Consider the following 26,123-nt stretch of genomic DNA (forward strand, 5'->3'; position numbering starts at 1 on the left):
TATTGAGCACAACTCCCTTGACTGCATGTTGCTGTGGCTGCCCGGGGTGGAGGTTATAGAGGCCTGGCAGCGAATCAGACATGGACTATCGGCTTTCAAGTATTCTTCTCTAACCCTCGCCACGTGAATATCACCCCCGGGTCAAATTATCATATAGGCCCAGACAAGCTTACTTTACTGTTTATTTCTCTGCAGGGGCCGCAGCACGGGTGTGAGACACCTAGAGAATCAGCAGGCATTTTCTTGATTGTACTTAAAAAAAATGGTTTTCTTAAGAAGATATACACGTTTCTGATACGAATTCCAGAAGTGGAAAAACAATAGTTTTGGAAGTCAAACATGTAAAGACAATCAATAAGATATATTACTATATCTTGTCCCTGTAGGAACACTGCCACTTTCCCCTCAAGGCCAACTCTTTAAAGTTAATATAGTTTAAAAATTGAATTGGGAAGGACTAGTTGGCATTTGATAGTTAAATATATATAATGAAGCAGAAAAAATAAAAAAACTCCAAGAAAGACAATCGCATCGCTTTATTTCACGGAATAACAGCTGCGATACTCATTTGCTGTCTTTTCAGGCTAATAAAATTTATTCTAAAACAGCCTTCCAAATACCACTACGAAAGCCAAGAATTTTTTTTCTTTTTGGTAGAAATCAAATGACTTCTTGCAATACTATTTTATGGAAACTGCTGATTATTTTACCATTTGGGGATAAAGATATAGTCTCAAGAGCTGTCGAAATTCAACTACATCAAATTCAAATCACCACTTCTTACGCCGGGCTGCTGAAAACGTCTAATTCCAAGTGCATCTCCATGTCGTTGTTCACTAAATCAACGCACAATTACTCCGACAGTGGCAGTCAGGTGGCCGTTCACGCGGCGTTTTGGCCCTGTCTGGGGTGTTCTTCTTTTGCCCGTATTTACCACTGACTGATAGAGAGTCCCTCTCGTCCTCTCTCACCTCTTTGTTGTTCCTGTGGGGGAAGGAAGGGAGTGTGCCAGGCCAACGGTGGTGTCGCTTTAATTAGCCCATCCAGGGCTTGATGGAGAGTAGGACGAAAATAGTAAATACATTAAATGTTAGAGAGCTCTCCTTGGGGTGAGACGGAAAGTCAAACATTAACCTTCATGAAGAAAGATATTTGGCGCTTCTGCCAGAGGAGTCTGATGAGTCCTGGTCTAGGTTTTGTTGCTTTCATTTGGGTCTTCATGATGACGTGTGTGGACGTTCCCGCTGAAAGTAAGGATTATGCTGTCTGTCATCTTCTTTACGTGCTTGATTTCAGCTAGGCTCTCTTTTATATGTCTTTTCATTAATTGAAACGGTAATAATGATAATAGTGAAAACTAATGTTTATTTTGAATTTTATTTAAAACTAGTATTTATTGAGTGTGCTTATTCTGGCCAGTAATTATTATATTTGACATATGTAAATGAAGTAATGTATTATTTGCAATAGTGGGGAAACAATGGTAGGTGCTATTATTACCCCCTTTGAAGAGGTGAGGAAACTGAGGCACAGATAGGTTCAGTAATTTCCCCAAGATTGCACAGCTAGTAAGAGGTATAGTCAGAGTCCAAATCCAGAACCTGTTCCTTTCATGCCTATGTTAGATAGCTATTTGCTCACGGGCAGAGCACACGGTAGCTGCCACCGCTGGCTGGTGTGGGTATTGTCTGTCGGTGTACTGGGGAGACTCACAGGGTATTGGCATGGAGATGCTAATAAATAGAATCAATTTTCTGCATGACATTCTGAGAATGGAGGTGGTGAGAAACCGTCAGCACGGTCACATGATGGCCTCAGCTCCTCCGACCCCTTACAGACTGCCGGCTCAAGGCAGCTGAGTCTCAGGTTAGCTATCTGAGGCTATTGGCATGTGCGTGGAGAGTTCTGGGCCACACTGCTCTGGATAAAGCACATGGACACCATGACTCAGTTCCAGCTAGTCCTCCAGCTTGTACTTGGAAAAGTCGCAGGAGGATAGAACAAAGATTTTGAAGTAAAAATTGTGACAAGAATAGAATTGGTTTTGCCATTAACCTTTTGCTTAGAGATTCACTTTTCTTTTGCCCAGTCAGTAGCTATTGGGCAAAATAGAATTTTTGCGGTGTCAATGAATTTTGAGTTTGTCAAATTTTAATAGAATGTCACTCTCCCTGCCCCAATCCCTTTTTTCTCTAGCTTGGCCCTTTTGAGTTCAACTCAGCCAACTGTTGTTGACCAAGGTTCCATATAAGCAAAGCTCTGTGTTTTGAAGGGCAAGGCACAATCCTTGTCCTCAGGGCACAAATAACTCTACAGCAGGATGGCCTGTGATGGGGGATGTCGTGGCTATAACAATGAAGTAGCACAGAACATAGACGCAGGAGAGATTATTTCTGACTTGGGAGGGGAGGATCAAAGCTTCAGGGAGAGGATAGAATTTGCAAACATTGAGGTGAAGAAGAAAGGTATTCTAAGTAGAGAAAAAAGTGTAAGCAAAGGTGAAAGATTGCAGTGCATGTTGAGGTGGTGGGAGGGGTGAGGCTAGAGACGAGAAGCAGAAGAGTGATACGAGGGATCGAGGGATCGAGAGAGGAGACCTTGAGCCTAAATTATGTGCGGCTTGACTACTATGTAGAGCTTGAGATTGGTAGATGCCATTGTAGGAGGTGAGCAAGTAACGGGTTTTAGGAATCTAACTATCCTGACCCTCAAGGCAGGATTTTTTTTAGGTGAGGAAGACTGGTTCTGAGCTAATATCTGTTGCCAATCTTCCTCTTTTTGTTTGAGGAAGATTGTTGCTGAGCTAACATCTGTGCCCATCCTCCTCTATTTTGTATGCAGGACGCTGCCACAGCATGGCTTCAAGAGCAGTATGTAGGTCTGTGTCTGAGACCTGAACCCACAAAGCCCCAGGCCGCTGAAGTGGAGAGTGCAAACTTAACCACTACACCACTGGGCTGGCCGCCATCAAGGCAAGATTTTAAGAGCCTAACTCTCTGTGAAGGAGGCTTGTAGAAGGCAAAGGCCAGAGGCAGAGACCAGTTGGGAGGCTTTTAAGATAGTTTGGGGACAGAAGTAACAGGACCTGAAATCCGGAGAACAATGGGAATGGAAAAGAAGACATGGACAGAGGTGGACCGATGTGTGTGGTTGGCTGTGCTGGGGGCGGGAAAGGAGGGAGAGTCGTTGGTGTTCCTCACCTCGAGACAAACGAGATAATCTGATGCAACTGACCCAAACAGAGAGAAACAGGGACCAACCTATTTTGCCTTTTTTTTTTTGCTTATTTTTCTTGTGGTAGTTGGTTCCAGGGATCACAGGGAAGAGATTATTTCTTGAAATGATCTTACGATATGTTTCTCAGCTCTCTCTATGTGATATTTTTTGAAGGAGTAAAGTAGAAAAGAAATCTGTAAAACATTTTCTATTAGAATAATAAAACTAGTAGGGTGTAAAATAGATGAAGGGATTCTTGAGATGTGTTTGTTTTTCTTGTAAAAGTGAGAAAGCCCAACAAGTTCAGCTGTGTAATAGCTGTGATAAATGGTACCGTGGGTGAATGTATTAGGTTTGAACTCCTGTTCTCCTTGGATCACCCAGAAGTTTCGTTAATTTAATCTTGCCTATAAAAGTAGTTTGGGCCTGTTTTATTGAAGCAACTTTCTGACATTTTCTTGGCACTTCTATTTCTGTCCTCGTCTAAACAAGAAGGACAGAGACCTGCACATTTAAAAGCATGAGCTTTCCTTGAGTCACCAAAATTTTGCTGTAATTAAAGGAAGACTTTACGTTTCTTTTTTATGTTTATGCTAAACATTGTGTTTATTCTAAATAAGTTAAAAATGTAGCTTTTGGGCCTGGCTGGGTGGCATAGTGATTAAGTTCTCACACTCCACTTTGGTGGCCCAGAGTTCAGAGGTTCAGATCCCAAGCACGGACCTACACACTGCTCATCAAGCCGTACCGTGGCGTCCCACATACAAAACAGAGGAGGATTGGTACAGATGTTAGCTCAGGGCCAATCTTCTTCAAGCAAAAAAGAGGAAGATTGGCAACAGATGGTAGCTGAGGGTCAATCTTCCTCACCAAAAAATAAGAAGTAGCTTTCTAGTAACACAAACTTGGCCAAGCAACTTATTGTGGATTTGCTGGGAAAGTGACTGCTGCCCAGCAGAAAGGAGAAGAGTGAAGCAGTAGTTGAGGACAGGACAATCCCATGTTCTTTACATTTGTATTTCAATGTTTTGCTCATGTGAGTAAGAGAACCACTGAAGAAGGGAGAGCAAGTGAGTGTGATTGAGAATTGGGATGATTTCCACCTCCTTGTCCTCTAGCCCAACTTGACGTATTGTCGTACAAAAGCCTGTCCAAGAAGCTCCTGCCTGTCTAATCTCTCTCTGACTGTCATCTCCAGTTTGTTGACACAGGCTGGTTGCCTTCCAGTTAGGTAGGTAGCCGGGTGCCTCAATTCTTAGTCTCTTACACTCTCCTCTCAAGATGGTCAGCTTCACACGCTCCGGTTCCTGCTTAAGCTCTGTTATAATTGAATATTTATTTCCTGTCTACCAAGTCATATGTACACATTTCTTTCTTACCCTAGGAACTTTGAAACACAGAAAGTTAAGTGTCTGAGATTTTTCACTTTTTAAAAAAACATTATTTTATTGAGGTCATATTGGCTTTTAACGTTGTGTAAATTTCAGGTGTACATTATTATATTTCAGTTTTTGTATAGATTGCATTGTGTTCCACACTGATAATCTAGTGTTTATCTGTCACCATACATATGTGCCCCTTTACCTCTTTTGTCCTCCCCCCTTCCCCTCTGGTAACCACTAATCTGTTCTCCTTATCTACATGTTTGTTTATCTTCCACACATGAGTGAAGTCATACAGTATTTGTCTTTCTCTGTCTGACTTATTTCGCTTAGCATAATACCCTCAAGGTCCATGCATGTTGTCACAAATGGTATGATTTTGTCCTTTTTTATGGCTGAGTAGTATTCTATTGTATGTATATATACCACATCTTCTTTATCCATTCATCCGTTACTGGGCACTAGGGTTGCTTCCACATCTTGACTATGGTGAATAATGCTGCAGTGAACATAGGGGTACATAAGTCTCTTGGAATTGTTGATTTCATGTTCTTTAGACAAATACTCAGTAGTGTGATAACTGGATCATATGGTATTTCTATTTTTAATTTTTTTGAGAAATCTCCATACTGTTTTGCATAGTAGCTGCACCAGTTTGCATTCCCACCAGCAGAGTATGAGGATTCCCTTTTCTCCACATCTTCTCCAACACTTATTATTTTTTGTCTTGTTAATCACAGCCATTCTGATGGGTGTGAAGTGGTATCTCATTGTAGTTTTGATTTGCATTTCCCTAATAATTAGTGATTTTGAACATCTTTTCATGTGCCTGTTGGCCATCTGTATATTGTCTTTGGGAAAACTTCTGTTCACATCCCCTGCCCATTTTTTCATCAGGTCGTTCATTTTGTTGTTGTTGAATTGTCTGAGTTCTTTATGTATTTTGGAATTTAACCCTTTGTCTGATATACAATTTGCAAATATTGGTGGGTTGTCTTTTCGTTTTGTTAAAGGTTTCCTTTACCTTGCAGAAGCTTCTTAGTCTGACTTCGTCCATTTGTTTATTTTTTCTTTTGTTTCCCGTGCCTGAGTAGACATGGTATTCAAAAAGATACTCACTAAGACTGATGTCCAAGAGTGTACTGCTGTATTTTCTTCTAAGAGTTTTATGGTTTCAAGTCTTACCTCCAAGTCTTTAATCCATTTTTAGGTAATTTTTGTGTATGGTATAACATAATGGTCTACTTTCATTCTTTTGCATGTGGCTGTCCAGTTTTCACAACACCGTTTAGTGAAGAGACTTTCCTTTCTCCATTGTATGCTCTTCAAAGATTAGCTGTCCACGGGTGTTTTACTTTTCAAGTAGTGTTGATATCATTATTTTATTTTTAAAATTATAAATAGTGTATTCTGTTTACAGAGCACATGTTAGAAAACGGGGTGCTACCAGCAATTTCTGGATTTAGATCTCTTCCATCTAGGAGAGTGAGCGATCTTCTACATCTGCATGTAGATTCTTAGGAAAGGGCTCTTACAGGTCAGGGTGGTATCTGCTGTCTGAGATGACATCCCAGTGAGCCACACTTCCTGGTATTCATGCCTTTATCAGGTTCTTATTGCTGCTGTAACAAATTGCCACAGATTTTGTGGCTCGAACAACACAAATTTATGATCTTACAGTTCTGTAGGTCATGAATCCACACGGGCCTCGCTGGGCTGACATCAGTCTGTCGGCAGTGCTGTGCTCCTTTCCCGAGGCTCTGCGGGAGAGGCCATGCTCTTGCCTTTTCCAGCTTCCAGAGACCACCTGCATTCCTCGGCTCATGGCTCCCTTCCTTCATCTTCAAACTAGCAATGACAGGCCAAGGCCTTCTCACGCTGCCATTTCTCTGGTTCTCCGAAGCCAAGAAGGCTTCTCCGTTTTGAAGTACTCACATGATTAGATTAGGCACCCCCAGATGATACGGGATAATCTCCCTATCTCACGGTCCATACCTTCAATCACACCTGCAAAGTCCCTTTTGCCTTGTAATGTAAGCATTCACGGGTCCTGGGGATTAGAATATGGATGTCTCTGGAGGGCCATTTTTCTTCTTACCATAAGGCCCTTATAAAGGCCCCTCCCCTGCATGTGAGCTGTCCCTGTGACTACATTGAATGAGGGATGATGCCGTGTGACTTCTGGAGCCTTGAAGCTTCCACCTGGGCCTCTTGAAATTCCAGTTCTTGGATGCTCCATGTTAGAACTCAGCTGCTGTGCTGCAAGAGGTCAAACCACATGGAGCTGCCATGCACAGGTGCTCTGGTTGACAGCTTGAGCTGAGCTCCAGTCGACAGCCAGCAAAAGCTACCAGGCACACGAGAGAGCCATCTTAGACATCCAACCCAGTGAGGCTTCAGACAGTGGCAGGCCCGGCTGATATCTGCCTGCAGGTGCCTGGGAGATGCCAAGTGACACTCCCAGTGAGCCCAGCAACTCACTGAGCGTTGAGAGCAAACCACCTATTGTTTTAGGCCATTAGGTTTTGTTACAGAACTGGATCATCAGACAGTCAAGCTGGGATGAGGTTTCTATCCTTTGACCAAACAACTCTGGCCAGGGGTTAAGGTCAGTGTATTTGTCAAATATCTCAGTTGCAAAGACTAGAAATTGACTCATTAATCTGAGCAGAAAAATAATTTCTCAGCCACTTTGAGAGTTTAGCTAAGCTACTCCATGGTATTGCTGCCTCGGCATCCATTTCCTTTGGCAAAGGGGTCCGTATGGGCCTGAAACTGACCTCATGCAGGCACGTACGCTAGATAGCAGCCCATAGAGTCAGCGAATGTAAGTTCCTGATGTGACTCCCCCAACAGCCCTGGTGACTGACAGTTTCCCTGCCTCCCAGTGCCTGCAGGCCTTATGCATCCCTTAGATAAGACCTCCGTGGGTTTTAATTGACCAATCTGGCTGCAGCCTGGGAAACCCAAAGCCCTCTACCCATGGACCCTAATAAAGACATGTGCCCCTGTCTTGCCTCTCTCTCTCTCTGCACTCTACTTTGACCTCCCATGTTGTCCCTCAAGGCACGCTGTGAGTAATAATCTTCTCTATTTCAATTTCTCCTGTGGTCTGTGGTTGAACCACGGCTCACCACCCGGCACCCTGTGCTCCACTTAACAAATGTTAATTTAACAGAGTCATAGCAGTTACCTGCTTGGAAATTTCTGCAATTTGGTTTGGATCCTCTCTTAGGAATGTTATGACAATTGTATTCTGGTGCTTTTCAGTCTCTACTTCCAATTTAACATTCCAATTTGCAAATGAAATTGGGCATCTTCCAGAATCGTAAGGACGATTGGAGGACCAAGCTTGGAGGCTGAGTAGCCAAGAACAATGCCCAAAAATTATGTCCAGTGAGAATACTGCTCCATCACCAGAGGCAAGCTTTAAACACTGACTCCCTATTGGTAACAGCAAAGGTGCTGACTCTGGGTATCAGGACCAGTATCGCCATTTCTCCTCCCCAGAAAGTCCATCTCACTTCACCTGTCGCTCCACCAGGAAGAGTCCCCGTGAATCCTATTCCCTTGTGTCACTAGCTCTCCATTCAAAGTCCAGAGCGGTGCATCTGATTGATAGAATGCAGCTAGTCTGTAGCTGTCAGAAGTGTCCCCACCCCTCCAGGCCTCACTAAAGGTTTTGTTGAAATCATTTGAATTTCGGTTTGGATTTTTAAAAATATGGTGCCTTGTATTTTTGGGGAAATCTTTTCTTCGTTGTATTAAAATTATAAACATATTATCAACAATCATTTAGAATTAAGTATTTTTGCCCACTGATCTCATTACTCTCTGCTAATTCCTATACACCACTTGCCTTTCTTAAAATTTTTGGTAATTTTAAATTGTTTTTCTGGTAGACACTCTTAAGTAATGTTTTTCAGTTAGAATGAATGAGTAGTAAATGTTTTGAGTCTTTGTACATTCAAAAGTTTTCTCCTTCCCCCTCACATTTGAATGACAACTTGGTTGTATACTGAATTCTAGGGTCCCAATCCTTTAATTAATTCTTTAGAGATTTATGCCATTTTTGCCTAGTATTAAGCTTATAGATAACTGCACTCAGTTTATTTTTCCTGTCAGTAACATGTTTATTTTGTCTTTTCATTTGTTTGATTTCTCTCTTTATTTTTGAAGATCAGGAATTTCCCTAGAACGTGTTCTGGGTAGATTTCTTCAATATGTCCTCTCAGTATCAGGGTGCTTTTCCACTCTGAACACTGTTTTTCTTTAGGTCAGAAAAAAACCATTTTTTTTCTGTGATTTCCTTTACAATTGTTTCTCCTCCATCCACTCAGTCTTCCTCAGAATCCCTAAGACACAATATAGACGTTTATGGAGAAAAAGTAAAATATCTGTTAAATGAATCGACGGACACCCCATGTGATTATTGCAAGGATGAAATGTATATATAAAACCCTTAGCACAATAACTGGCACATAGAAGTGCTCAATAATTATCTTTTTAAATTAGTAATTATTTTTGTTAGAAAAATTATCAATTTTATATTATTTTTATTAATTATTATAATTAAAATTCAAAGCATAATCCCTGGGATATACTAAGACTCAATAAATGTTAGCTCTGATTAGGAACAAGAACCAGTGCAGAGCAGAGAGCCCAGAAGAACAGGGCTCGGTTAAGGAGAGTGGATAATTCCTGAGTCCTGTCGTCACCCTGCAGACTCTCTCCTCTCTGCTGAAGACTGGTTCTCCCCAAGCCAGAGGTAGCTTTGGACCCTTTTCTGCCACTGCTTCTGTACACTCCCTCCCCAGTCATTTCCAAATGACAGGAGCAGTAACCGCCTGATCAGTCTTTTGAATAGTTTTAAAAAATACATGCATTAGTTATGCTTGCACGCACTATATAGTCTTTCAAATTCAGTGGCTCAGGCAAAGAAAGCATCTTTTGTAGTACCTCTTATCAGATGTAGTTAGGTATTTTATCACACCACATGCGTCCTCAATTACACAACAACAGAGCTTCTCTCTGCCTTGGCCTCTGCCCTCTGGGCTGTATGTTGCTTCAGTGTCTGCAGCCAGTTCAGTCAATGCTCTTAGTTCCAGGCAACACAGTAGTCACCATTTCCTCTTCCATTCTATTGCCCACTTGATTTCATTATCTCTTATTCATAGATTTATCAGTTTCAGTTTTCCAACTTGTTTTCCCTTATTTCTTGACTTAGGGCCTTTCAAATTTCAAAGCCTTCGAATTCTTGTTCAAAATAATTGTTTTATGGAAGCCCTATATGTAAAACAAATAAAAGCTGAAGTCTTTTGGTCAAAGATCCACAGCAGGAAACACAGGTCCTGCATTTCCCTGACTGCCAGCCGATTCTGCTGTTCTCATTCATTACTATATTCTCTCTTTCATCATTACTGCTGCAGCCTCTGTTTTTTCTGGACATCCTGCGTTACAGAACCCTTCTTCTGTGGCTTCGATAGCATTCTATTCAAATCTCCATCAATATTCTTGCCATATTGAATTTTAATTTGATTTTTCTGTCTTTCCTACTAGATGATGAAGTCCTTAGGCAGGGACTTTTGTGTCTCTAGTGCCTGGTAAGAGTTAGCACACTCAGTCAAACTTGGTTCAATGACTGACTCATCGACTGTGTTCAAGATCAGAGATATTAAATCAGACAGAGTGGATTGATAAAGCAGGGGTCTAAATGACGGACAGCTGGTGAAGGATCCAATAGGTAAGCTGTCATCAGAAAAGTGATGGCCCAAAGTGAGGACATGTCTCAGTCAGGACCCCAACAGGAAAGAGACAGAACACTCAAATTAGGACATTTCCAGGAAGATTTATTTACAAAGGGACTATCTGTAAAGCTGAATGTTCTGAGGTGTGGGGCATCATGGGAGATGCCCAAGATTAGTGTAGTAACTCAGGATTAGTGGCAGTTGGACTATTACCACCTAGGCCCAAGTAGACAAGGGAGGAACTGTTCCCAGAACCCAGAAGAATTCATGTAGGGGAGGCCTTTCTGAGGGGAGAGTGTGTCAAGGGACAGAGCGGGGCAGGGAGTCAGGGGAACACACGCCCTGTCCTCACTCTCTCCTCTCCAGAATCTCTTTCTGTGCCCCCTCACTGGCTGATCCCAACAGGAAGTCTGAGAGAAGAGAGCCTGTCACTGCAGTTTATCCAAGTCAGTGTCCCAGGGCAGCAGTGAATGGAAAGGATGGTGAGTGGCTCTGGAGGGGCAAATAAAAGATGTCCAGCACAAGATATCAGGTATGGGACTAAGTCTAAGATGAAGACGCTTGTTTGCCAGATTAGAGGGATATGGGGAGGGAGTTGTTAGCACACTATATTATTGCTGCATCACAAAGAACCACTAAATCTAAGTGGCATCCAGCAATAAGCATTTATTTAGCTTATGTGTCTGTGTGTTTTCTAGCTTGGGCCCAGTTGGGTGGTCTGGCTGGAGCAGCTTGTTCCATGTGTCTCTCTTCCTCCTGGGACCATCAAGCTCACCCGTGGATGCTCTTCTCACTCACAGAGATGGAAGACGTGCAAGGGAGCAAGGCCAATTGTGCAAGTGCTTTTCCAGCTTTTGGTCATGTCATACTCCATAATGTTCTATTGGCCTAAACAAGTCACATGGCCAACTCTGGGATAGAGAGAGCATGTGACTATTTCTGAACAATAATCTATCATACTCACCAAAGATTCTCCTGCACCTTTCCTCCTGTGACCTTTTGAATATTGCTTAAGGGAAACATTGACAAATGATAGAGGATTCTCTGACGGATCTTGTGGAATTCTCTCCAGCATGGTCTCTCCTCAAAGCTGTGTAGTCATATACCTAAAAAAAATTTAGAATGTATTATCAATAGATTCTGCTGCTAATTCCTGCACGTTCAGCATCTCCATAGAACCTAAATTAAAATATAATTCAACACTAGGGAGGAGAGCCACACCACATGCATGCATATAATATTCTAGAGCTGGTGAATAAACCAACTAGCACTGGCATTAAAAAAATAAAAAGAGCCTTTGACGAAGGTACATGGCATTTTTGGGATGCATATATGGCTTGATTTCAAGTATAACTTGGCAAATCCACTGGCTTTTAAAAATGTAAAAATGAATAACTTTGAGTTTCTGGTTGAGAATCAAACCCACAGATGAAAATATTTGAGTTTTGTTGCTTTTAAAGGCTAGAATGTAATGATATAGTAAATTGACATGTAGAGATGAATTATTCCATTCAGTTATTCACTTATTTTTATCATTCAATTGGTTGACTTTTATTGAGCACACACTAAATCAAGACAGTATTACTAGGTCAATCAATGGTGGTTAAAGAGATTAGTGAGACATAATTTATACCACCAACAAATTTAAAATCTTGCTGGGGAGATAAAATGTAAACAAAAAATATAGGCAAGAATAACATAAAGACTAAGGTATATTTTCTTTATAGCTCACCATAGCTTTCTGAAAACAGGACCTGTCACTTGGTATCTAACACATTTTAGGTATTTAGTAAGAGTTGAGTGTGAACAAGAAGTGGTTCATTCCGATGGGAAGGCTCATGGTAAGTTTCATGGAGGAGATGATATTTGGGCTGAACTGTAAAAGATGAGTAAAATTTCAATAAGTGAAAAAGATGGGGGAGACAATAAGGGTGTTCTAGTTGTGGGAACAACAAAACCAAAGCACACGGATGTGTAAAATTCCCCGGCATGTCTGGGTAATGGTGAATGGTTGGATATTGCACAGCATAGGTACTTAAAGAGATGTATTGGACAATGGGGTGAAGGGGGAAGTTTTGGAAAGGTTGTGTGGAAGCCCAAAATTGAGGCTGAGGAGTTTACACTTTGGTCTGTGAACACTGGGGAGCCACTGAAGGCATTGGAGGAGATGGTATAAGCAGGTAACCCAGGTGGCTATTTAAAAGTTGGAGTGGAAAACAAGAGTGCAAACTGAGAGTGGTTAGAAAGCTCGAGCAATACACGGAGCAAAAAAGTTAGTGTGATGAGCTGGACTGGGGCAGTGACAGTGGGAGGAGAGAGGAGGAGACGAGTGTGGCAAATATTGGTGAAGCATTGTTGAAGGGCTGTGGCAACCAAATACGTGTGAGTTGAGGAGAATTTCTTTGACCCAATAGTTCAAGCCTGGGTGACTGTAAGGATGCTGGTTCATGACTGAGGAAGGGAAGTCAGGAAGAAAAGCACGCTTGGTCTGTCTTCAGTTCTGCAAATGTTGAGCTTGAAGTCCAGAGGGCACATCTTACGTGGCAATAGTCATCAGGCAGTTGGAAATTTGAATCTGGCATTCTAAAGAGGTGGTATAATGGGTTGCAGCCTGGAAATCTTGCCCGGGCTAAATTTGGAGTGGCCAGATTATTTTTTTGAGTGGCAAAATTGCAAATATTACAAAGACTTTCTAAACAAGTAGTAAAATTTTTATGGTACAGTGTAACAGTCACTATTTTTCGCCAGGCCATTTTAATCCTTTCCTTCTCCTCTTTCTGCTTCCTGAAGGCCATTAACCAAGGAAGGAATGCTTTTCTTTCTGAAACTTCTTCCCAATTTGGTGAGGCCCAGAGGAACAACATATTCAGTACAATTTGAAAAGTTTTGCTCTGTTCTTCAGCTGGGTCTGAAGGTTCCAGAACCTGTATCTCTCAGGTCTATGCCTCTGCTCTCTGGTGCCGTCTGGGAGGCGTTCACTATGGTCTAATGTGTCCACCATGACTGCGGCCTCTAACCCGGGGCAACCAGATGGTATTGCACAGCTTCCAACAACAGCAAAGCTTGACTGCAAAACTTTTTTTGAAAACAGTCTGGGCCACTGTCCCTTCCCTCAGGCCCTGCTCCAAGCTGATCTCTGCTGGAATCCTGACGGGTTTGGGGCTTTGCTTTCCATTTTTGTCCTCATTAAAACATTCTCAATCTATCAGCATCCTTAGCTTTCCTGTTTTGTTCTGGGTTTTTTTTTGACTGTGGTAAAAAATACGTAACATAAAATTTGCCATCTTAACCATTTTTAAGTGTACTGCTCAGCAGGGATAAGCACATTCACGTGGTTGTGCAGCCGAACTCTTTTCATCTTGCAGAACTGAAACTCTGTCCCATTAGACAACAGCTCCCCATGTCCCCCACCCCGGACCATGGAAACCACCTTTCTACTTTTTGTCTTTATGAACTTGACACCTCTAGGTACCTCACACAAGTGGAATCATACAGTTTGCCTTTCTGTGATGCTTTTCTGGTTTTGATATGTCTCCTTGGTGGGATTTGAACTCACTTTAGGTTTTGTCACTTTGCATACCTATTGACAGGATAAAGGCCAGAACCCCACTGCCATGATGCTGGGCCTTGCTTCTTCCCCGAGGGAAAACTGGATGTTTTGAAGGAATGCTTTGGTGACATGTGATTCCCCATATCCAGTCTGCTCCTCATCGAGTCACAGAACTGGAAGGAATCCTGAAGCTTAGAGCATTCAGAGGCCAGGCTTATGGCAAAGTGTGCCCCCAGCTCTCAGCTCCCAGCTCTGCAGGTAGATTAAACACCACCGGCAAGAATGCAGGATCCTGCAAATCAAAAGAGTCTAAGAATGGCAATTCAAAGAGTTAAAATATAGATAATGAGAAAACAACCACACCAGAAGTTTGGCGTTGATAGCGTACTTTTCCTCTGAGGACAGTAACACGCTTATCAGATATTATCTGAAGAGTGAAGCAGTCCTTAAGAAAATCACAGTCTGTAATTGAACTCTCTTAATAAATGTCCCTCTGGGGACCATGTTTGATTTGAAACTGGAGAGATCTCTCTTGAAAACTTGGAAAGGGGCCTTGGTCATTGATGCTAATCTACGGTGTCAGAGGAGTCTCTTGAAAGCAGGGAGGGCCTCGGTGGATCTGGGTGTGGGTGCTTCAGAATCATAAATAGTATTTCCAATATTCCAAAGAGATCGAGGAGATGTAACAGGGTCTTGGACCTGTGACCTCCATCTGAGTAACTTAGGTTAATATGTCCCTGGGATTTCTCGTGGTCTTCCATCAATTTAACAGTTTGTTCCTATTGCTCAATAAAATGTACTATTGGAAAAGCGAGTGTAAGCATTTTAGTTGTAGGAGAAAAAAAAGAGAGAGAAGGAGAATGAGAGAGAGAGAGAGAGCTGGCTTCAATTGTCTGTTTTTTCTATTTAATGGAGACACCAGGGACTAGAAATATCCCGGGGCTGGATGCAGGCTAGATTCAAGGAACTGGTTAACACAGATAGCAAAGTCTTTGCAAGGAGCCAGGACCCAGTTTCACTTTCAACTATGACATTCTCAATACAGTCCAATCCCTAACATGTGGGCAAAGAAATTCCCAGTGGGAACTTGGAATGAGGTTGGAAACTCTGAGGAGCGAGGCAAGAGTGTGACCTGGCTCCCTGGACCGCTGGCCTGGAGCCAGATCCTCTGCTCCTTTTCAGAGATGGAATTGAGGCAGAGAAGAACTCACAGAGAGAAAAGAGACTTTTTTTGTTTTGTTTGTTTGGTTTGTTGTTGTGTCGGTGGTGGTGGCTCTTGGAGAGAAGCGTTGCCGCGCATCATCCCGGCCATCATCGAATAATGCTGTGGACTCTCCATTCTGGGCTGTACAGCAGGGCTAACCTGTGTCTACCGCACATCTCACTCACTTTTTCCTGTAGTCAAGTCCCTTTCCCTGCAGGGTGTTTGGAGCCACTTTCTACATCAATATCATCAGACTTCCTCGTTAGTTTGGTGGCATGTTATTCCGGGACATATCAGAGGAGACCCTTCTTGGGAAGTAGGTGCAGGAAGTAGTAATAATACCTTAAAAAAACCTCTCTCTTCTTGTTTCAAGTTAATGTTTTTTAAATTTGATATCTATATTTTCCCACTGTGACTGGTTTTGGGTTGTGGGATTTTAAGGAAATTCTCAAAATACAGTGCCTAGCACAAAGTTAATTATTTACTGAGTGCCAATGAGAGAGGGATACAGAAGGAGAAATGTCGTGGTCGTTGCCCAAAAGGAGCTTTTGTGTAGTTAGGAAATAAAGCAGGCACACACAAGACCATTAGTGAACAAAGCTCTACGACATGAGCTAATCGTTTGGAATCAACGAGTGCCTCAGTCAAACCAAGCAACCAACCACTGTGGATCGGAACTCCACGAAGAACAGGAACATGGCTGGGTCCCAAAAGTGTAGATGTGAGTATCTTTGTTTCCCACCCAACACCCCCTCCTTCTTCTTATAATAATAATTCTCTGATTTTGCTCTGAGGGAACTGACTGCTCATTTACCACTTCCAGCCCATGTGTTTCAGGTGATTTCGACTCCACTCTTGGCTCCATGGGCATGACATGACCCTAACGCTGAACCATCGGTGAATGCTGCTCCTCTGGCCACAGCTGGTTCAGGGATGAACACAGGACCCAGTTCAGGCTAATCAGTGCTAATAAGATTCAATACAAGGACTTTCTGAATTATCAGAGATGAGGCCTCTTTTTTTAATGGCAGCCGTTGTGCCTTCATAAGGGACAAGCACGCCTGAGAATGGAGCCAACTTAGGCAGGGAAGAGCTGAGAGATGGAAAGAAACTGAATCTGGTGACATCATTTGAGTCGCTGAATTCAGCTGTGTCTGAAACCATATTCTCTGTACATTTTAGTTATGTAAACCAAAACTTTCTCCTTTTTTTTCCTTTTATAAGGAAGATTAGCCCTGAGCTAATACCCACTACCAATCCTCCTCTTTTTGCTGAGGAAGACTGGCCCTGAGCTAACATCTATGCCCATCTTCTACTTTATATGTGGGACACCTGCCAAAGTGCGGCTTGATAAGCGGTACATAGGTCTGCACCCAGGATGCAAACTGGTAAACCCCGGGCCACCAAAGCAGAATGCGTGAACTTAACAGCTGCACCACCAGGCTGGCCCCAATACTTTCTCTCTTTTACTTAAAACATTTGGCTTGGGTTTCTGTCACTTGCAATCAAAAGAGACCCAACTTGTGCAACAGGACCAGGAGAGGCAGAAGGACAAAAGCAATTCAGTAAGAGGAAGGGCATGAGTGAGGGTAGAGAGGCGCAGGGATTACGCCATTCCGGAACAATTGTGGGGAGGCTTTCAGCCTTGGGACAGAGGCTGGTGCTAGGAAATGACTGTGGACGTTTAAAGAGGGTCAGTTCGTAACGAGTCTGGGGAGTCAGGCACAGACCTTCAGAGTCAGCGTGAAGACAGTGGGAGCTGCAGTAGGTTTGGATATGATGTTGTACATCTCTACTTTTGGTTGACGTAATTTCTTTTTCAGCATTCCTGGGAATGCCTAAAATATGGAATAGACACTCATCATAGATTTGTACTAATCAATATAAGTATGATAAATCAAATTAATTAGAGTTCAAACTAGTTAAACACTGAAACAGACAAGGCCACTTGATTTCCTTGGACTCACTTGTTTATCTTGTATGGGTGACAGACCTAGTTTATGATATATAAATCCATAAGTTAGCTTTCCGTGGGGGTTTCTTAATACTAAGGCATGATGTTTCACTCTTACTCTTTGAGCTGTTTTGTTCTTCAAATTCAGGGTCCAGAAGCTTCACTGTGACTGCTGGCAATGACAGGGCATTTTGAGGAGGCTCTCTTTGCTTACGTTGACTCCTATGGATCACGTGCACGTAAGAATGTTTTCTGACTCTTCCATTGACCATATTTTCCCTCTATGCTCCCTGGATGTCTCCCACCCTGCCGGCTTGCCTCTAATAGATGTGTTGAGGTGATAGACTTGTCACTGGCCGCTGGTGGTCAGACAGGAGTAAGCCACATCTTGGGCCTCTCCTGAGTATTTTCACCCTGGCTTAGTCCCAGCCATGGTCAATCCTTCGAGTTCCTCACCTCTTCCTAGAAAACCTCGGCTAGGTCTCAGAGGCCTCAGATTTACTTTATAGCTACATGGCATAGACTTGGTCCCAGATCTGGTCAGAGATTTACACCAGCCCTGCTGACCTGTGTTGAAGGAAAATAGAGGTTCAGCATTGCTGTGCCTCCAGGGTATTACTGGACAGACCATTGAAAGGGTGAGATGTTGGTCTTACCTTCGTCGCTAAGATACTTGTTAGAAGGCCAGTCTGGAGTTCAGATTAGATTCCCCAAAGTGAAGTTAATGCTTATGTCTGCTTCAATACAGGGCCAGTTAATTACCATCCAGAAAAATGGCGTGGGCTTACACCAGGCCTTTCCAAGAAGGAGCTAATCAAGGGGAGGACAGGTAGGGGGGGAGAAGGCGAGCTACGGAGTGAGCTCTCGTCCCCTTGATTTACAGAAGGAGTGCGACGGCGGGGCCTCTTGCTGCGTGGGACTCTCTCCCCATAAGAGAAGCACTCAGCTGAGGTCTGAGATATGAGAGACACAGCTGGCATCGCACATTCCCATGCTGTGGCCCCACCCATTCTGGAGCTCCGGGAGTCTCCTCGTAAGTACTTCAGCTCCCTGCTTCTGAGGAACACAGGTTCCTTTACCCGTCTCATGAGCAAGCTCTTGGTCCAGGCTCTTTCTGCACCAAGAGCTCAATACCACAGCAATCAGTCTTACGCTGGTGACATCTCTTTCTCTCTCTCTGGGATTTAACTGAGTGGAGTGGCTGGTATCACTTTCGAAGAAACACTGGGATCACCTGGCCTAGCTTTAAGGGAGATGTGATCTGGCTCCCAGCCTCAGCCAGGCTTCAACTCATTTCTCTTTTTCTTTCTTCTTCTCGGAGACTTTGCACACCAATCTGACTTCTTTTCACTACAAAGCAGTCATTTCTTATACCTGTCTCTTAGGAAGTGGATCTTTTTTTTTTGTCTTAGATCAGTGTTTCTAAAACAGCATCAGCGCTCCCAGCAATACCTAGGCAGTGAATAAACAAGCACCCTCCCAGCCCCCAGCCCCACAAGGCATTGATTCAGAAGAGCTAGGACGAGGCACTCCGGGTGACTGTCATCACACTGCGCAGCATCTGAAAACCTATGCCTTCGAGGGACTTAGTACTTTGCTTGGCTCCATTTTGTCTTCAAACAGGTGAATTAAGCTCTTGAAAGGTTTTACGGAGATGGCGAAGCAGCTGAGAAGCAGAGGCTGGCTTGACGTGCGGCTGTGGGGTGAGATGAGCGATACTCCTTGGTCGGCCTGGCTCATCTTACTCGTCATTTCCTGCAGGAGAACAGCTTGAGTGGCTCTCTGCAATATGTCACCTAGAAGCAGGAAGCCATTCCGAACCCACGTGTTCCCAGCACTGAGTCATCTCTAAATGTCCTGAGCTTTCCAATGACCTTGCTGACAGAACAAGTCAAAGTCAGGAAGCAGGTAAGCAACCTGCTTTGCTGTGCTGGCGAACATCTGTATTTTGATTTGACCTGTTCAATAGAGTGTAGTTAACTATTCAAACTCCATTTCACTCACTGGGACTTCGAAGTTGCTTTTGGAGTGGTATGGAGATGTTTGGAGATTTTTTCTTGCGTTGAGCTTTGTTTGGGGTTGGTTTTAATAAAAGACTTCAGGGGACAGCTATTCCAGAGGGAAATCTGTGTTGAGAGAGCTGAGTCATACTTGCTTAAAATGAATTCCCTTCAGGGATTGGATTTAAAATGTGACCATTTACTTAAAGACCATGTCTACTGCTTAACTTCACAAGGAGTTGCATCTCATGTAAAACCGTCAGATGCAAAAGGTATGTTTTGGAATGTGAAAAACTAGCACTCGCTGACTAATGTGGCTCCTTCAGGAAGGATTAGTGCCGGGCACACTGTAGGTGCGCATAAATGATCATTGCTGAGGGAGGAGTGGGATTTCAAGGATGAATTGAGATTCTACTGACTGAGGAACAGCTTTGTGTTTAGTGAGAACAGTAAAAATGTCCTCTTTATCTGCTGATGTTTATGAGTGAAATATTTCCCGATGGCCCTTAAGCGGTAAGTAACGGGTGTTTATAAGCTGACTCACTTTAAGCACTTTATGTTTTCCTTTGCTTTAGCAATTGAAGATAATAAAAAGCATTGTTGCCTGGACAGCAGCTGTGGTTTTATTCCCAGAAAGGATGGCTCTGCTGAGCTCACTATCTTTCATAGTATCAGCTGGTGCTGTTCATGCGCGGCAAACACAAGCAATTCCTCTTTCAATGAAGTGGAAAGCGTTACATGTTTGACGATGAAGGTTTAAACTTGTTGATTAGGCAAATTAAGCTGTCTGACTGCTTTCTGACTGTTCTGTATGGGCGGCTGATTTTCCAAAGGCTAATTTTCAACAGAGATTCTTGAAGCTGCTACAACCCTTCCATTAAAAAACCCAAAAAACCCCCTGTAATTTAAAGAAAATGATGCCTACGGGAGTGGATTATTTGGGGTTTTAGGAAGTTGAAATGACAGCCTTGTTAACTGTAGCTGTCTTTCTACAAAACTTTAAATTGAAGTTTCAACATGGGGAAGGCTTTGAATGAGACATTGATATTTTCTATCCATTTTTTAAAAGAATACACTTGTGAGAGGAAGTGGAGCTTAATACACTATTATTTTAGCTAAGTAAGACAAGTGCACACTGTCCCTGAGAGGGGCTGGGAGGTCTCCAGGAGGTCCTGAGTGGAGTCTCCAGGAATTGTGGGCAAATGCCCCAGAGTCGGGTATGAGGAAGTCAGTGTCAGGTGCTTCTGTCTTTCTAAGCGCCTCTGGGGACAACTTGACCTACAAATACCCGTTCTCCTCCTTCCCTGATCTTACTGAGGCTGCACGAACGAGGTGCTGCCACATCATCATCATGCTGCAAACCAGCTGTGCACCAAGGGGAGCAAAATAGGCCTTAGAAAGAGGCCATTTGAGCAAGGTGTTCTTCATTGTCAACTGAGGGGAGAAAACTGTACAATGTAAAGAAGTGCCCAGGGCAGGCATGGCACATGCTCTTTCAGGCGAAGGCTATTTCTTCACAAGAAATGAGGTCTAAGCTATGTTTATGGAAGTGTACATTTATCATGCAGATGAAAGACGGTCTTCATGGTAAAGAGCAATATTGCCTTCAGAGAAGCACTTTAGGGAAAACCATTCTCGTCCCACTTTATCCCTTCCTCTCTGTCCCCCACTTCCCTGCACCCATCAGACCAGAGCAAATATCCCTCCTCAGCCTCGTTTAGTGCATAATAGAGTTTTCTTTTGGATGCCAGCCACATGCAAGAGGTAGAAAGATAGCTGAAAACTCGAGACCATAGCGTGCCCCTCTCCTTGTGGAAATCTGGTCGAGAAAAAAAAGACGATACACTGAAGTTGTGAAAATTTCAAAACACAAGACAGGACCTAGAATCTTTAATACATAATTTAACTGTCTCTGGTAGGTTTTTAATTGAAATATATGTTAATTTTGGAGTAATTTGTATTTCTATAATATTGTTTTTCCTATCGAAGAACATAGCACACATCTTTCCACTTCTTCATATCCTATTTTGTGTCTTTCAAAAGGATTTAAAATTTTCTTCATATAGAATTCTTGCTAAATTTACTCCTAGGTTTTTTAATCTTTTTTTGTGAGGATTGGCCCTGAGCTAACATCTGTTGCCAATCTTCCTCTTTTTGCTTGAGGAAGATTGTGGCTGAGCTAGCATCTGGGGCAGTCTTCCTCTATTTTGTATGTGGGATGCCGCCACAGCATGGCTTGATGAGCAGTGTGTAGGTCCACGCCTGGGATCTGAACTGTCATCCCTGGGTTGCTGAAGCAGAGCACATGAAGTTAATCACTACACCCCCGGACCAGCCCCACTTCTAGGTATTTTTTCTCTTTATTGTCATTAACAATAGAAGTTCCTTCCCATTTCCATTTCTCAATAATTATTGCTAAACAGGGAAAAATGTTTGATTTTAAAAGATTATCCTGCACTTAACCACCTTATTAATTCATATAAATTTTCTCTTGGTTTTTTTATACAGTCTTGTCAGTAAAGGGATTAACCTTATTTTTCCAATGATTTTTACATAGTATTTAATTTTTCTAAAATTTGTGTGGCATTTGCTAGCATCTTCAAAACAGCGAATAATAATTGCGATAGCCATCATCTCTGTCTAGTTCTTGGTACTGAGGAAAATGGCTTTATTTTTTCATTATTTATAATGATATCTGCTATTGATTTTTGATAAATAACTTTTATTACATTTAAGTACTTGCCATTTTACTTAATATCTGTATTAGAAATACTGGGCTAACTTTGAGTCTTTTTTCCCTGCATTTATTGATATTGCATGGTGTTTCTCCTGTAGTTTTTTGATGTACTTTGTTATGTCAATAGATTTTCAAATGTTGGACCTCCCATCTCTTCCTGGAATAAGTTCTATTTGATCATAATATATTATTATTTTCATGCATTGATGGATCCTACTCCACAATATTTTATTTAGAAGATTACATAAAATGAGTCTAAAATAAGTATTTCTAAATGATCTAGGTTAGAACCTCTTTGGCAGCTTTATACGTAAACATGTAAATATTTGAAGTTGTGCCTGCAACGGCTTTCCTTCGCACAGCCACTGGTGCGACCTTGTCCATTCCTCAAGGCTCACCCAGTGCTGTCTCATCTGTGAAACCTTCCTTTGTCTTGGCCCTACTACATGAAAACACTTCTTATGCCAAATATTCTTGACATGTTGTAACATCAAAGCATAATTTTCAAACATTTAACATGACACTTATATAAGTACATAGTGAGCGCTTGTCAAAGATTTATTTAACTCGTTAATGAGGGGACCACAGTATGAAAAACTGGTTCAAAAAATTCTCTGATGAACAGAGAATTCTATAATTTTTGGGGGATGGCATGCTAAAATAAGTTGTCTAAGTTAGAGACAAAACTGGTCAGTGTCCTAAAGGGCAATAAAGTCTTACTATTTGGGGTTATTTTTTTCTACTGAACAGAAATCATTTGCATCTCTACTGGACAAAAATCTATAGGTTTTTACATAACCTCATAGAATCAATATTAAATAGCAAGTCAAAGAAAGGTACAGTCTCCCAGAGAAATAAATAATCCTTGGGTGGGCCTGTTAGATGATGTTCACATACGACATTGAAAGGAGAAAGCCAAATGCCATATGATTTCACTCATATGTGGAAGATAAACAACAAACAAACACATAGACACAGAGAACAGATTGGTAGTTACAAGAGGGGAGAAGGGTCGTGGGGGGGCACAAGAGGTAAAAGGGCACATGTGTATGGTGATGGATGGCAGTTAGAGTTTGGGTGGTGAACATGATGTAGTCTACACAGAAATCAAAATATAATGATGTACACCTGAAATTTATATAATGTTATAAACCAATGTTACCTCAATTAAAAAAAATTTATGAAACAAACAAAAAGAATATGCAGACTTCCTTTTTGGATACTTTTTCCTTAACAGTAGTAAATAGCACAAAAGGACAATCTACTTTATATTTCAATTATTTGCATGTCTGACCTATGTCAGCTTGGGGTAGAGGAAAGCACATGGATTTTGAATATGTCACACAATCTAAGGCTTGAATCTTGACTTTGTAAACCCAACCCTTACCAGGCATCGTTTGTGCTGTTGGAGAACGGGTTTGGGAAGCTTGGAGGCATAATAAAAATAGATTTAGGGCTTGGAAGCATCAGGAGAAAGCACACGTGGCACATCTCTGGCATTCTCATAGTAACATGGTGGCAACTCTCATGGTAAAAACTCAGTATGACCACATTTCACCAGCCTGAGGATACAAACAGGGTCACAAGGATGCCAGTAAGCCACAGTTCCTGTTTTTGCCTTTAATTGCCTAGGTAGCACTTTCCATATCCTTGCAAAGGGACCCTTTCCCCTAATATTTCTGGGTTTCCTCCAAAGGGGTGCCCATTTGACCACAATCAATATGACAGGCACAGTCGTCCCAACATATTCTCCTTCTGGGCCTTGGGCTTCTCTTGGTGGTCTCTCCTGCTCCTGATGCCCTTTGAAGCTCCCCATGGCAATGGAGAATGCTGGAGAATGGAGAAACCAAGGGGGCTTTCTTCTGATGCGCCCAGAGCCAATAAGCTGTCTTTTCTACCACTTCCAGCTGCCTATTCCCTTTCCGCCTATAACTGGGTATCTTAACAGGACGGCTCCTTCTGAGAAATAGAGTTTGGAGACACTTTGTTTACTCAAGGACAGTGTACTTGGATTCACGTGTGTGAGCTCTTGCTTTAGGGTAAAGGAGATTTTAAACAGCTATTACTCAGTTGTTATTTGAGTGCTAATTGGTACCAGCTGCTATGGATAATGATACAAAGGAACGTTCCTGACCCTTAAGAAGCTGGTTCCAACTATCTAGTTTAAGTAGGATAAACATACCAAAGGGTCAAGTAATTTTGTAAAAATTAAGAAATTGAGTGAAACGCTATAGGATGTGAACCCAGCCCATGGCATTTGCTGTTAGGCTCTCAGTGGCAATGCGGGGTCACTGTCCTACATTGTTAGAGACAACAGTGAAATTGAAGGAAGTTTTTTCTCCAGAGAGAGCTCGAGTAGGGTTTATAGACTTAGCATGAAGATGGTTTTGTGTTTAAATATGAAATGTCTAGGAATTCATGCTGAAATCTTCCTGCCTCCCTGGCAAGATGTTTTTGATTTTTGTTTTTTTTTTGCCTGGCAAACATATTGACTTGGAAAAACAATTCAAGAGCTCTTGTCGTGCCAACATGAATGTGTGTCGTGTACCATGTGTCTTGTCTGATCTTGTAAATCCTTCACTCCTGTCTTCGAAACACAAACATGCAGTTTCTTTAGCTAATTAGTCACTGCATTGCACTCTTTCATTAAAAAGAACAGTGGATTTACAACTATAAAGATTAAGCATGAAGTTATGGGGAGGCAAAGATGTTGAAGTATAAGAGGTTTTCAGTGTGCAGGAGGACAAAAAGTTGTAGCTTTTGAAGTAAGTACTAACCAGAAACTACATCCGTCCTGAATGAAGGCGTTTCTTTGCTTTCAGAATTATTGAGTAGGACTGTTCAGGTTAGAAGACTTATCTTTGATGAGAAAGCAAATTGCCATTATTTTTTAAAAGTCTTTCTATGACACAGATTTGTTGCTGAGTCATGTCACATCCCCTTTGTTTTATGATGAATGCTGTCTAACTGGGAAACTGAAAAAACAAAGAGGGCCTGGGCTTCCCTTCAGGTAGAATTGAGTTAGGACCTCTGGGGCAGGTGCTGCTCTTCCTGTATCAGTATGTTTTAAAAATCCCTCCAGAGCGAGCCCTGAGGATCTAGTGCTTGAAGTTCAGCTCACTCAGCTTTGGTGGCCTGGGTTCGGTTCCCAGGTGTGGAATCACACTGCTCATCTGTCAGTAGCCATGCTGTGGTGGTGGCTCACATAGAAGAGCCAGAAGGACTTACAACTAGAATATACAACTATGTCCTGGGGCTTTGTGGGCAGGAGTGGAGAGGGGGTAGGAAAGAGAGAGAGGAAGACTGGCAACAGATGTTAGCTTAGAGTGAATCTTTCTCAGCAAAAAAACCAAATCCCTCCAGGTGATTTCAATGGGCAGCTAGGGTAGAGAATCTTGGCCCTATCCCAGCTACACCACGAGATGTGGTTATGTTTACCTGGTTGTCTTGGAATTAATTGGAGTGTTGTGTTGGCATCTCTTTATCGCAGCATCTAAAGCTTGTATAACCCAGACACTAGGCCCTTATCATAGGTGGGGGCGGGGAGTCAAAGTAACAACACATCTGGCTGGGTCCACCTGCAGAATTCTAAGGAATGTTCAGTCCTTCACTTTGAGTGGTGGATTCTGAAATGGTTGGATTCTACCTGGTGATAGAGAATAGGTCTGGTTTCCTCGTCCCTGAACCTCATTCATGGGAATGCCTCCAGTGGGCATTTGTTTGTCATAACTTCTGTTGTATAGAAAAATTTCTGTGGTCAAATATGTCTTTCTTTATGTATGTGATTTTTACCTTTTTATTATAACTGAGCTTCTTCTGCCCCAAGATAATATTGACCTATGATTTCCAGTGGTACTTCTGATCATTTTTTTCATCTATATCTTAAATCCATATGAAAAGTATTTGAAGTAGTCTTCTATTTTCTTCCTGAAAAGTTGGCCAATGTTCCACTGTCATTTACTGACATCTTTATCAATTTTCCATTGATTTGAAATGACACTGGCCATATTTCTTTGTTTATATTTGAATCTTTCTTCTAGGCTTTCTCCTCTATATCTTTGATCTTTTATTGTTCCAAAATTGTGTTGTTTCTGACTTTGAAAAAAATGTCTTTAGTGTTTAATGATTAAATAAGATGTTGGCATGGAAAGTCTGAGAAGATCTTTATCAGAAGAAGGTATTTGTTTTCTTAATTTTTAAGAATTGTTAAAATCTGTAACGGTTTTATGAATTTTATAATGATCATATAGTTTTTCCAACATATGTGATGAATTATATTAATAATGCCTGATATGAAACCATCCTTGCATTTTTGGCATAAAGCTATGTCATC

General features: G+C 42.1%; 1 long non-coding RNA gene across 2 annotated transcripts in view; it reads left to right on the top strand.

Annotated features, from left to right (window-relative positions):
• The first annotated feature begins 1,027 nt into the window (after positions 1 to 1,027).
• LOC138919274 (uncharacterized) overlaps positions 1,028 to 26,123 on the top strand; it is a 96,589-nt gene continuing 71,493 nt past the window's right edge. Inside the window, exons 1-4 of one of the 2 annotated variants that reach the window (XR_011429310.1) lie at positions 1,028 to 1,250; positions 17,202 to 17,292; positions 17,937 to 18,086; positions 18,677 to 18,961. This is a non-coding gene — a long non-coding RNA (uncharacterized lncRNA). Of the gene's footprint in view, positions 1,251 to 12,946; positions 15,821 to 17,201; positions 17,293 to 17,936; positions 18,087 to 18,676; positions 18,962 to 26,123 lie in introns of those variants that run through there. The other variant, XR_011429311.1, reaches the window with a different exon arrangement.

The sequence above is a fragment of the Equus caballus genome, chromosome 19, assembly GCF_041296265.1.
Source record: "Equus caballus isolate H_3958 breed thoroughbred chromosome 19, TB-T2T, whole genome shotgun sequence".
NCBI classification, from domain to species: domain Eukaryota; kingdom Metazoa; phylum Chordata; class Mammalia; order Perissodactyla; family Equidae; genus Equus; species Equus caballus.